This window comes from Camelina sativa, chromosome 15, assembly GCF_030686135.1.
Source record: "Camelina sativa cultivar CO46 ecotype springtype chromosome 15, ASM3068613v1".
In the NCBI taxonomy this organism is placed as follows: Eukaryota; Viridiplantae; Streptophyta; class Magnoliopsida; order Brassicales; family Brassicaceae; genus Camelina; species Camelina sativa.
The window spans coordinates 16,960,383-16,974,186 of NC_141894.1; the positions used below are offsets into that span (position 1 = coordinate 16,960,383).

Below are 13,804 nucleotides of genomic sequence, written 5' to 3' on the forward strand. Positions count from 1 at the left end.
TTTTGAGGGACAACCAACCATTTACTATTTAAGCACGACGATGTATACCTTACACAGGGATGTTAGAGCAAGTAGCTCTGCTATGTCCTGTTTCAAGGAAAATTGAACACCTGTTAGGTCCCCTTTTCTTCTTCCTCGCTGCTGGGACTTGCATCGAAGACAACAACTATTCAGCGGGGTATATAGAAATAGTACTCTGGTAATGAAAACCTAAAATTTTATTATCGAAAACTCTCCAGTTGAAGGGATCCTTCTTTTGCGTCTGTGGCTCAGGCCATTGGGATTCTCGGCTGCAAGGACTTCTGTTTCCTTAAGCTCCATAGGCACTTCCTCGTCAGATTGGTTAGGAACAGGGAAGATGAACTTCTCGTATGAGTCAGCAAAAACAGTAACCGTGTATTGTGATCCCATAAGCGAAGGAACGTTAACACCGTGTGTTCTTGCTGCAGCCAACGCATGACAACATGGTATTTCGAGTTTCTAAAACTGTTGGCAGGTGCAAGTCTTATTTGCGAGATCAACATAGTACATCTTCTTGCCTGAACCAACTTGAAAAGTCCATTTTAAAATTCCCTTCACTGGCAACCCCACATAATCTTTCTGATAGTGTAACATTAGCTTGTTAACATTTGGTGTCATCGGGTTTTGAAAGCTTGCAAGCCTTTCCGCTTTTGCACGACGGATGCAGAACCACTCCATCAACTTCATGCGAATAAATTCTACCATTGAAACAATAGGTAGTTCAAGAAACTTAGCAACTGCAGCATTGAGAGCTTTGGCAATGTTGCTGCTCATGAAATTGTAGCATCTCGCCTTACAATGAGCTTGAGTCCAATGCTCAAGTGGAATTGCGTCCAGATAAGCTACACACTTTTTGTTTCGTAGGGAAATCTCATCATACCAGTAGTTGAAATCTTGACGTTAAATGCTCGTGCAGCTTTAGATAGGCCTGCCTCATGAAACTTAGCCCTCACATTCCTCTCTATATGAACTGCGAAAGCACCATGAAAAGCTTGTGGATAAACTGTAGCTATGGCAGCGTAGATAGACCTATGCCTGTCAGAAACCATAACTAAATCCTCAGCGTCAGGAAAAATCATTCTCAATTGGTGGAAGAACCATATTCAGGCCAATTCATTCTCCGAATCAACAATAGCAAACGCTATAGGAACACTTGGAAATTTGCATCTTGCATGAGAACATCCTTAAACTTACCCTTTATAACAGTGCCATCAACAAGAACAACCTTTTGTATGAATATAATCCCTGCAATGCTTGCTCCAAGTGCGAAAAATAAATACTTGAACTGCTTCGCAACTAATCCACCACCAGTATAGTGAAGTTTATATATTGTCCCTGGATTTCCTTTATGCAGCAAATGAATGTAGCCTGCTAGGAGTTGATAGCTTTGTTCATCACTGCCTCGAATTTTCAAAACCGCAGCTTCCTTTGCATACCATGTCTTCACATATGTGATAGACACTTTTAGCTCGGACCACACTATATCTGGGATGTCAATTGGCTGTGGTCCACGTAATCCGTATGCATACTTGTCTTATAAAACTTCAGCTATAACTTTTGCAGACGCTTGTTTCTCATACTGAGATCAAGCTGTTATTGAACATGAGTGGGTTAGTGTTGCTGTTCGGATTTCAAAATTCTTTGAATATGGTGAAACAATATGCCCAAGTACTCTCCATATGCAGTGTTGATCAATATGAACACAGATTAGCCTCTTTGTATCAGATTTGGCCTGCCTAAAGGAGAACAACCTCTTTATGGCATATATGGCAAGCGTGTTTTGCATCTCTGTTTTATCTGTAAACACACGGCCAATGTAGATAGTGTCTTCTTCTACAGATTTTTTCAAGCAACCACGTTCATCGACGTCATCAAACACTGGTTCAGCATCCGGTCTTTGTGTGTAATCATTAAACGATGGATCCAGCGATGGTTTTGCAATATCTTCATCCATCATTCCCAAACCATCCACGAGTCCCAAACCATTCCACCGTTGTAGGGCATCACCACCTCCGACTGAGACATGAAGTCTTTCGCTGCCGACCTGAAATGCAGCTCCTTCGTGAGTGGCAAATGAATCCTCAAAATGTTCACTAGAACGACCAGTACTCACTAGATCAATAGACCCTGCTTCCATGAGTGCATACATCACTGGTGAACTGTTCATTCCTCTATTGTTCTCACCAACTACCACTGCATGTTGGAATACTTCGTCGCACGCGTTAAATACAGGTCCTTGGTCAGTGCCAAGCGCATCACATACTACCTCCCTACATTCAAAAGCAACTTTGTTGGGGGGAATTGCAACAACCGAAGCGCCAGCGACTTCGTTGCTGTCATCAACTAATTGTGCTTCTCTTCCTTGTTTTACTTATGCCAGAACGGCTGCGCCAATATCATTTTCAAGTGGAGAATGTATCCCATTATCTATAATTGCCGCTCCTGAACGTTCACCTATCTCGTACAAAGATTCAGGGAAATCAAAAAGATTTTCTCTGTCAAATATGGTATTCTAGTATTCCTCATAAGAAATATCTGCCTCCTCTGAATCCAAACCAACGACGCCGTCCATGAAAGAATCTTCACAATCATTACCAACCAGATCATCTCCAGTTGCATAACATTTTCCTTTTCCTTTACAATTCTCTGCTGTATGCTCTATCTCAGCTCCTTCCACTTCTCGTATAATAGTTGTATCCTCATCAGAGATAGCAAGATCTACAAACAAAGATCCTATTCCATTCATACCTTCAGAGTTACACGAGAGGGATGGTGTTGCAGCATCTGCGAGACTGATTATGCAACTAGTATTAGTGCACAACAAATTTCCAGCTCCGCTTTCCTCATATCATGGTCAGCGTGACTGTTTGTAGGAGTTGAATCTAGAGCACTACACATTCTAATAGTTCCATCCGCACAATTAACATCATTGTCTTGAAATAGTTCTCCCCTAAGCCGAGTGTTCCTGTTGGGTTCAGTATTATTCCTTACTCCTTTCTTGCCCGCCCGCATAAAACCTGAACATGGGGGATAAACCTCTTCACCAACATCTTTCACTTTCTTCACAGAAGAGCCTGGCCTTCTTTTTTCCGGCCGAAAAAGAGTACCACAATCAGGTGTTACTCTCTCATTTGTCGCCAAGCTAGGAGAGGCATATGCGTAGCTACAGTTAGCATTTGTTTTCTCTTTTTCTGCAACAGAACAGTCTCTCCTCATTCCCGTCGCACTGTCAGTAGCAGTTTCAGTCTCAAGAGAAAGCAACAGGTTTAGATGCACAACAGTTTTCATAACATTTAATAAATTATTCAAACTCATATTGCTTGTTATGATGACCAGTGGTCTTGTGTTAGCCAAGAACAGAGACAGTTGGGATGGAAGCCAATAGCTTAATTTTGGTTTCATGTTTAAGCCAACAAGCTAAAACTCGGCACGCACATTAGATATGAGTTGCTCATAACCCATATCAACAGCCATAGAAATGCTGCGCGCATAACATTCTTTTGCTACAACGACATCCTATATACCCTTGTCCGTGCATTCCCAGTTACCAGCAATAACAAAAACGGGGACTTTCGCTTCCTAAACAACACAGACAGCAACAATAAACTGAAAAGATTAGTACTCATAGATTTATAGACACGAGCTTTAGAATTCACTCAGAGGCCATGTACTATCTACCAAATGACAATATATAGATTCGTTGGACATAAGTCAAATGATCTACCACTTATTAGAACCGTAACTATTATATACACATACAACCATCTATACGCGACAAATAAAACCTAGAGACTACAAAAACATTACCAGCTGTTATTACCTCTCGATCAGTTGTCGTTCCGACCTTTTTCTTCTTCTTATCATCATCCATCGTTTCCGCAGTTTCTTAGCAAACAAACTTCAAGAGAAATATCCACAGAAACCTAACCCTTTTATAATATCCGCAACCTTCGGCTGCTTTTATTATAACATCCACCATACGGTATAACCCTAATTGTTCTTGTCCACACAAACTCAAAACGCAACAGTCAATTAGTCATGTCATTGAACAGGTGTTCAATGGTTTCCTGCATTTTTGGTTTTTTTCAAATTAATCTATTCCCGCTTACAGCGTGAAGGGAAATCCGTCTTTCACGATACGCAATGTTGATCAATACAAACACATATTGGCCTCTTTGTATCAGATTTGGCCTCCCTAAAGTGGAACAACCTCTTTATGGCATATATGGCAAGCGTGTTATGCATCTCTTTTTTATCTGTAAACCCACGGCCAATGTAGATAGAGTCTTCTTCTGCAGATTTTGTCAGGCAACCATTGGCGTTAGTCAGTTCATAAACGTCATGAAACACTGGTTCAGCATCCGCTCTTTGTGTGTAATCATTAAACAATGGATCCATCGATGGTTTTGCAATGTTTTCATCCATCATTCCCAACCCATCCACCTGTCCCAAACTACTCCACCGTTAATGGGCATCACCACCTCCGACTGAGCCATGAAGTCCTTCACTACCGACCTGAAATGCAGCTCCTTCTTGAGTGGCAAATGAATCCTCAAAATGTTCACTTGAACGACCAGTACCCACTGGATCAATAGACCCTGCTTCCATGTATGCATACATCACTGGTGAACTATTCATTCCTCTATTGTTCTCACCAACTCCCACTGCATGTTGGAATACTTCGTCGCACGCGTTAAATACAGGTCCTTGGTCAGTGCCAAGCGCATCACATACTACCTCCCTACATCCAGCAGCAACTTTGTTGGGGGGAAGTGCAAAACCGAAACGCCAGCGACTTTTTGTCGTCATCAACTAATTGTGCTTCTCTTCCTTGTTTTACGTATGCCAGAACGGCTGTGTCAATATAATTTTTGAGTGGAGAATGTATCCCATTATCTATCACTGCCGGTCCTGAAGGTTCACCTACCTCGTACAAAGGTTAAGGGAAATCGAAAAGATTTTCTCTGTCAAATATGGTATTCCAGTATTCCTCATCAGAAATATCTGCCTCCTCTGAATCCGAACCAACGACACCGTCCGTGAAAGAATCATTACCAACCAGATCATCTCGAGTTGCATAACATTTTCCTTTTCCTTTACAATTCCCTGTTGTATGCTCTATCTCAGCTCCTTCCACCTCTCGTATAATAGCTACATCCTCATCAGAGATAGCAGGATCTACAAACAAAGATCTTGTTCCATTCGTACCTTCAGAGTAACACGAGAGGGATGGTGTTGCAGCATCTGCGAGACTGATTATGCCACTAGTATTAGTGCAAAACAAATCTTCCAGGTCTGCTTCCCTCATATCATAGTCAGCATGACTGTTTGTAGGAATTGAATATGGAGCACTACACATTCTGATAGTTCCATCCGCACAGTTAATATCATTGTCTGGAAATAGTTATCTCCTAAGCCGAGTGTTCCTGTTGGATTCAGTATTATTCCTTCCTCCTTTCCTGCTTGCCCGCATGAAACCTGAACATGGGGCGTAAACCTCTTCACCAACATCTTTCGCTTTCTCCATAGTAGAGCCTTACCTTCTTTTTTTCCGGCCGAGAAACAGTACCAGAATTAGGTGTTACTCTCTCATTTGTCGCCAAGCTAGGAGGGGCATATACGTAGCCAGCGTTAGCATTTTCTTTCTCTTCTCTGCAACAGAGCAGTCTCTCCTTTGCAACAGAGCAGTCTCTCTTCATTCCCGTTGCACCGTCAGTAGCAGTTTAAGTCACAAGAGAAAGCCACAGATTTAGATGCACAACAGTTTTCATAACACTTAAGAAATTATTCAAACTCATATTGCTTGTTATGATGACCAGTGGTCTTGTGTTAGCCGAGAACAGAGACAGCTGGGATGGAAGCCAATAGCTTAATTTTGGTTTCATGTTTAAGCTACCAAGCTCAAACTCGGCACACACATTAGATATGAGTTGCTTATAACCCATATCAACAGCCATAGAATTGTTGCGCGCATAACATTCTTTAGCTACAATGAAATCCCATATACCCTTGTTAGAGCATTCCCAGCTACTAACAAAAACGGGGACTTTTGCTGCCTAAAAACCACAGACAATAACAATAAATTGAAAAGATTAGTACTTGTAGATAAATAGACCCGAGCTTTGGAATTCGCTCAGAGGCCATGTACAATCTACCAAACGGCAATATATAGATTCGTTGGACAGAAGTCACATAATCTACCACTATATAAACCCTAACTATTATATACACATACGACCATCTATACGCGACGAATGAAACCTAGAGACTACAAAAACATAAGCAGCTGTTATTACCTCTCGGTCAGATGTCGTTCCGAGATTCATCTTCTTCTTATCATCATCCATTGTTTCCGCAGTTTCTTAGCAAACAAACTTCAAGAGAAATACCACAGAAACCCAACCCTTTTATGATATCTGCACACTTCGGCTGCGTTTATTATAACATCCACCATACATTAAAACCCTACTTCTTCTTCTCCACACAAACTCAAAACGCAACAGTCAATTAGTCATGTTGTTGATCAGGTGTTCAATGGCTTCCTGCATTTTTGGTTTTTTCAAATTAAACTAAAATCCGTTTTTCACGATCCGCAGTGTTGATCAATACAAACACAGATTTGCCTCTTTGTATCAGATTTGGCCTGCCTAAAGTGGAACAACCTCTTTATGGCATATATGGTAAGCGTGTTCTGCATCTTTGTTTTATCTGTAAACACACGGCCAATGTAGATAGCATCTTCTTCTGCAGATTTTGTCAGGCAACCATCGGCGTTAGTCAGTTCATAGACCTTATCAAACACTGGTTCAGCATCCGGTCTTTGTGTGTAATCATTAAACAATGGATCCATCGATGAAGTTGCATTATCTTCATCCATCATTCCCAAACCATCCACCAGTCCCAAACCATTCCACTGTTGTTGGGCGTCACCACCTCCGACTGAGCCATGAAGTCCTTTACTGCCGACCTAAAATACAGCTCCTTCGTGAGTGGTAAATGAATCCTATGTTTACTTGAACGACCAGTACCCATTAAATCAATAGACCATGCTTCCATGTGTGCATACATCACTGGTGAACTGTTCATTCCTCTATTGTTCTCACCAACTCCCACTGCATGTTGGAATACTTTGTCGCACGCGTTAAATATAGGTCCTTGGTCAGTGCCAAGCGTATCACCAATTACCTCCCTACATTCTGCAGCAACTTTTTTGGGGGGAAATGCAACAACTGAAGCGCCAGCGACTTCATTGTCGTCATCAACTAATTGTGCTTTTCTTGTTTTACATATGCCATAACGGCTGCGCTAATATCATTTTGAGGGAGAATGTATCACATTATCTATCACTGCCACTCCTGAAGGTTCACCTACCTCGTACAAAGGTTCAGGGAAATCAAAAAGATTTTTTCTGTCAAATATGGTATTCAGTATTCCACATCAGCAATATCTGCCTCCTCTAAATCTGAACCAATGACGCCGTTCGTGAAAGAGTCTTCACAATCATTACCAACCAGATCATCTCGAGTTGCATAACACTTTCCTTTTCCTTTACAATTCCCTGCCTTATGCTCTATCTCAGCTCCTTCCACCTCTCGTATAATAGCTACATCCTCATCAGAGATAGCAGGATCTACAAACAAAGATCATGTTCCATTCATACCTTAAGAGTTACACGGGAGGGATGGTATTGCAGCATCTGCGAGACTGATTATGCCACTAGTATTAGTGCACAACAAATCTTCCAACTCCGCTTCCCTCATATCATGGTCAGCATGACTGTTTATAGGAGTTGATTCTAGAGCACTACACATTCTGATAGTTCCATCCGCACAGTTAACATCATTTTCTGGAAATAGTTCTCTACTAAGTCGAGTGTTCCTATTGGGTTAAGTATTATTCCTTCCTCATTTCCTGCTCGCCCGCATGAAACCTGAACATGGAGCATAAACCTCTTCACCAACATCTTTTGCTTTCTCCACAGCAGAGCCTTGCCTTCTTTTTTCCGACCGAGAAAGAGTACCACAATCAGGTGTTACTCTCTCATTTGTCGCCAAGTTAGGAAGGGCATATGCATAGCCAGCGTTAGCATTTGTTTTCTCTTTCTCTGCAACAGAGCAGTCTCTCCTCATTCTCGTCGCACCTTCAGTAGCAGTTTCAATCTCAAGAGAAATCAAAAAGTTTAGATGCACAGCAGTTTTCATAACTCTTAAGAAATTATTCAAACTCATATTGCTTGTTATGATGACCGGTGGTCTTGTGTTAGCCGAAAACAGAGACAGCTGGGATGAAAGCCAATAGCTTAATTTTGGTTTCATGTTTAAGCCACCAAGCTAAAACTCGTCACGCACATTAGTAATGAGTTGCTCATAACCCATATGAACAACCATAGAAATGCTGCACGCATAACATTCTTTTGCTACAACGAAATCCCATATACCTTTGTCAGAGCATTCCCAGCTACCAGCAATAACCAAAACGGGGACTTCCGCTGCCTAAACAACACAGACATCAACAATAAATTGAAAAGATTAGTATTCGTAGATAAATAGACACGAGCTTTGGAATTCACTCATAGGCCATGTACTATCTACCAAACAACAATATATAGATTCGTTGGACAGAAGTCACATGATCTACCACTATATAGAACTGTAACTATTATATACACATACGACCATCTATACGCGAAGAATGAAACCTAGAGACTACAAAAATATTAGCAGCGGTTATTACCTCTCGATCTGATGTTGTTCTGACCTTCGTCTTCTTCTTATCATCATCCATCGTTTCCGCTGTTTCTTAGCAAACAAACTTCAAGAAAAATATCCACAGAAACCCAACTCTTTTATAATATCTGCACACTTCGGCTGAATTTATTATAACATCCACTATACAGTAAAATCCTACTTGTTCTTGTCCACACAAACTCAAAACGCAACAGTCAATTAGTCATATCGTTGAACAGGTGTTCAATGACTTCCCGCAGTTTTGGTTTTCTTTGAATTAATATATTCCTGCTTACAGTGTAAAGAGAAAATCCATCTTTCACGATCTGCAAAAATGGTAGATCCACAAGTTCCGTTCGAAAATGGCAGAAATAAAATATTCAGCCCAACAAGTGATATTTCGTGTAAAAATCCCATGTTTTTTAACAAAAAAATTCATAAATGTATAGATTTTAAAGTGATTAAAAGTGGAAAATCTAAATTATTTTTTAAAAAATGGCGGATTTAAAATAATTGGAGTAAAAAGTGGCAAAATCCATAATAATCCCAGGTGTTTATGCATTTTTCCCTTTCAGTTCTGAATATAAGAGGGAAGGAAATGGTAGATGCTTGAACCTTTGAGATGATTAATATCCAATGACCACTATCACTTTTTAAAAGTTAAGTTTTTTCTCATTTTCCTGAAGCTTTCGAATATTCTATATTTCTAACTTCGACAAAAAAAATTGTTGAAAAATCGATAACATTCAGTAATGACAGCATCAGTTCCAAACCATGTTAATTAGAAAATATTTTTCAATACAAAAATATAAAACAACAAAATAAAGTATATTTCTTGTATTCCATTGCCACTAGGACGTCTTCTTCCGATTACTAAAATAATTAAGAAATAGAACAAAAACAATATAATCTTTTTTTTTTTATCTGATTCATATTGAAAGAAAAGTGTTCGACAAAAAGAATGAAATGATGCAGCAATAAGTAGAAAGGAGATAAACATTCGACAATAAAACTTTAACTATACTCTCTGCTCTTCCATAATTCGATCATGGAGCCAAGCCGGACCTCCAACCGCAAGATAAGATCTGAGCCGCCAATCTCGTAAAATTTATAAATACATTTTTACTGTTTTAGTGGTTTTTTTGAATCGAAATAGAAAAAAATAAGTTTCTTAATGTTTTAATGTTACTTTCCATTAACTCTAGGTACTAAATACGTAGAATCTATTTTCTTATGTATCATAATGGAAAGACAAATTAATTCACTTATTTTCTTGGACACCCAAATTTTTTTTTTGTTAATTTGTAGAAATAGATAAATAGGTGGTGTTTTGCACACAAAAAAAAAAAAAAAAAAAAAAAAGATAAATAGGTGGTGTACATTTCCTATTTACTTACTAGATTATTGAAATTATTATTAAAGTTTCCCCAGTTTGAATACACACCTCTCATTTGAGGTATGGAGTCTCCATGTAGATCGTATACTTAAAGATCGATTCCCCTCAAGTACCTCAGGAAAAAAAACTTATACTTTGGTTATCCTCTAGTATTGTGGAGTGGAACTCCAACGTACGAGGTGCCGGTACATAAGACCAAACCACATAGTTATTAGTATTAGACCTCGGTGGATACATGTTCATCATTTCTAATCAAAATTTACAAGGTCTAAAAAAAAAAAATCCATTGAAATATAACAAAACCGTTGAGCATGGTGATAGTATATTATATATAATTCATATAGTAATACAAAAATATTGCAATTATTTGTAACCATCCAAATAAAAACAAACCAAATTTGAATGTCAGTGGACTCTTGCGAAATAGGTCAATAGATAGTAAATGCTTTACCGTTTCTTCTCTTAATTCACACTTCTTACGCAGTTTTTTCATAGTTCTTTATATTCCAAAACCAAGAAGCAACCTAGTTACCATCGGTAAATTTAAGCCAAGGTATAATAAACCAAATACAAACGCAAAAGTATATAATCATAGTTAATCTAAGAGAACAAAGAGATGCAGATTGAGATGGAAGAGAAATTTGAAGATTGGAGAGGTAAAGAGGCAATTTCTAGCAAACATGGTGGGATTATACCTGCTTTCATTGCATGTGGTAACTTTCTAAAACTCAAAATCACACCCTTAAAACTCACTAATTAGTATCATTAGATATTCATTTATAGTGAGTTTCGTAAGGTCTAATGTGAAGTTGTAGAGACGATGGAGAATATGGTGTTCTTAGCATATTCAACCAACTTCATGATGTACTTTACGAAATCAATGCATTACTCATCAGCCAAAGCAGCAACCATGGTGACTAACTTCATAGGAACATCGTTTTTGCTCACTCTCTTTGGTGGTTTTGTCGCGGACTCCTTTCTTACTCGCTTTTCCGCTTTCGTCCTCTTTTGTTCCATTGAACTACTGGTATTTTTAAAAACCCATTAAATCAAGGTAAACAGTCAAATTTGAATATTTAACTTAAAATTTTACTCCATTCTTTTATAGGGTTTGATCTTGTTGACAGTCCAAGCTCATAACCATAAGTTACAACCTCATGGAGATAAAACACCATCGACTCTTCAATCAACGGTTCTATTCACTGGACTTTATGCAATAGCTATTGGTGTTGGAGGTGTCAAGGGGTCGCTGCCTACTCATGGAGGCGACCAGCAAGATAGTAGAAACTAGAGGCTAATATCAGGATTCTTCAATTGGTACTTCTTCTCTGTTTGCCTTGGAGGTTTCTTGGCCGTAACCCTTATGGTTTGGATCGAGGAGAACAAAGGATGGAGCTCCAGCTTCAATACAACCACAGCGGTTTTAGCCTCGACTCGTCGATCTTCATTTTCTTCGTGGGATGCTCGATGTATCGATTCAAGCGCCCAACAGGAAGTCCTTTAACCAGAATTCTGAATGTGTTTGTTTCTGCCGCAAGAAACCGAAATAGGTTTGTAACGGATGCAGAGATGACACAGATCATAACTCTACTGACAAAAACATTCATCACAACAAATTCAAGTAATTATTCTAAACCCATATTTTTCTTATTTCTTTATTCACACTAAAATAACATAAATTAGCCTACCCTATTCCTCCACAAATATCAGGAATGGTCCTGTGAAGTGCCACAACCATCGTTGGGGCCTTATACGTAGTTCCTTTAAAATTAACAAAACAAAACATATAAGCATCGACGATAAAGTTCTTGTGGAATACACTAGGGGGGTTTTAATATCTTTTTCTTTTGCTATATACTGTATATAGATGTAAAACTAGACTACCTAAGTTGATGAACGACTTTGTTATATAGTAAGATTTAAGAAACTGAATATTTTCTTGAAGCCATAGATTTTTGTTAATATATTTTGAAACGCTATTTTTTACTTGTTAACTATGAGATATTCAGAAGTTCGTTATAACATGTATACTAATGATTAATGATTTAATTTAGTGAAAATTCAGAGACTCGTGCACTTTGGGATTGATATTTAACTATCATGTAAACTATATAATCTCCAGGTTTTAGAATAAAGCGAAGCTCAACAACAAGATCTCAGCAACACAAGTTGAAGAAACAAGAACATTTCTAGCTCTTCTACCAATATTTGGGAGCACAATTGTAATGAACTGTTTTGTATCACAACTCGTAACCTTTTCAGTACAACAAGGCGTGATGATGAATAGAAAACTATCTCGTTCCTTTGAGATCCCCGTGGCTTCCCTCAATGCCATACCTATCATGTGCATCTCTTCTTTAGCTTTCTACGTGCTTCTCGGCAAAAGGATCTTATCAAGCAACAACGAAAGATCGTCAAGCTTCAATTTGAAACGCATAGGATACGGCTTAGCTCTCTCCTCTATCTCAATGGTGGTAGCATCCATCGTGGAGGTCAAGAGAAAACACGAAGCGGTTCACAACAACGTCAAAATCTCAGTGTTCTGGCTAGAGCTTCAATATGTTTTGTTGAGTTTCTCGGATATGTTGACTCTTGGAGGAATGTTAGAGTTCTTCTTTAGGGAAGCTCCCGCGAGTATGAGGAGCATGAGCACGGCGTTAGGGTGGTGCTCTACTTCAATGGGTTTCTTCCTTAGCTCGGTATTTGTGGAGGTCATTAATGGCGTCACGGGATGGCTCCGGGAGGTGCTTAATGAGTCCAGGCTCGAACTGTTTTATGTGGTCTTATGTGTTCTTAATACCCTTAATCTTTTTAATTATATTTTTTGGGCGAAAAGATATTAAGAAAAAGAACAAAGGATTGCTTAGTCTATAGAGAACTCCTGAATTTAGTTAAAGATGCTATGTATGAGTGGAATTCTAAACCAAGTAAATTGCATAAAAGGTTTTTTTTTTTTTTTTTTTTTTTTGTGTGTGGTGGTGGTTCACAAGTTGGTTGATGTGTCGTGTAATAATGGGATAAAATAGTATAACTACGCCATTTGAGTTTCATAATTTGTGATTTACCACAATTAAGAAAGTGTGGAAGTAACATTTTCTATTTAGAACATAGACCGAAGTTTTCCTTTAGCTGGGTATCTCGTTTTGTGATCATATGTTACAAGATGTCAAGATGGCACTGATGAATTCCTTTTGAAAACCATAATTTATCAAATTAATTAAACTGGATGTATTACCATGAAATCAAATTCATTTTTATGTCATATAATACAATATAGTGTGTTTCGAGGTCCGGTTTCATACTTTTTAAATTAGAAATATTATTTAAGGTTATTTTTTCTTTTAAGACTTCAACATCTCATTATTTCATTAATTAAAAATTAGAAATATTATTTAAGGTTATTTTTTCTTTTAAGACTTCAACATCTCATTATTTCATTAATTAAACAGCAAAACGATGATACAAGTAGTTAACTAACCAAACATAAGAGCATCTCCACTCCAGCAACTCTCTTAAGTTGCTCAAGTATTAATTAATCACATAATTAATATTAAACTAATTAAAGCAACCCACTTAAAACTTAAATAAAATCATCCCTCCACTAGAGAACTCCAAAGAAAGTTGCTCAAACTAATTCTTTGTCTAGGAGACAACAATCTGC

General features: G+C 38.5%; 2 pseudogenes; one reads left to right on the forward strand and one right to left on the reverse strand.

Annotated features, from left to right (window-relative positions):
• Positions 1 to 210: 210 nt before the first annotated feature.
• Positions 211 to 4,446, reverse strand: LOC147926754 (uncharacterized; annotated as a pseudogene).
• Positions 4,447 to 10,712: 6,266 nt separating this feature from the next.
• Positions 10,713 to 13,028, forward strand: LOC104747078 (protein NRT1/ PTR FAMILY 4.1-like; annotated as a pseudogene).
• Positions 13,029 to 13,804: the final 776 nt, after the last annotated feature.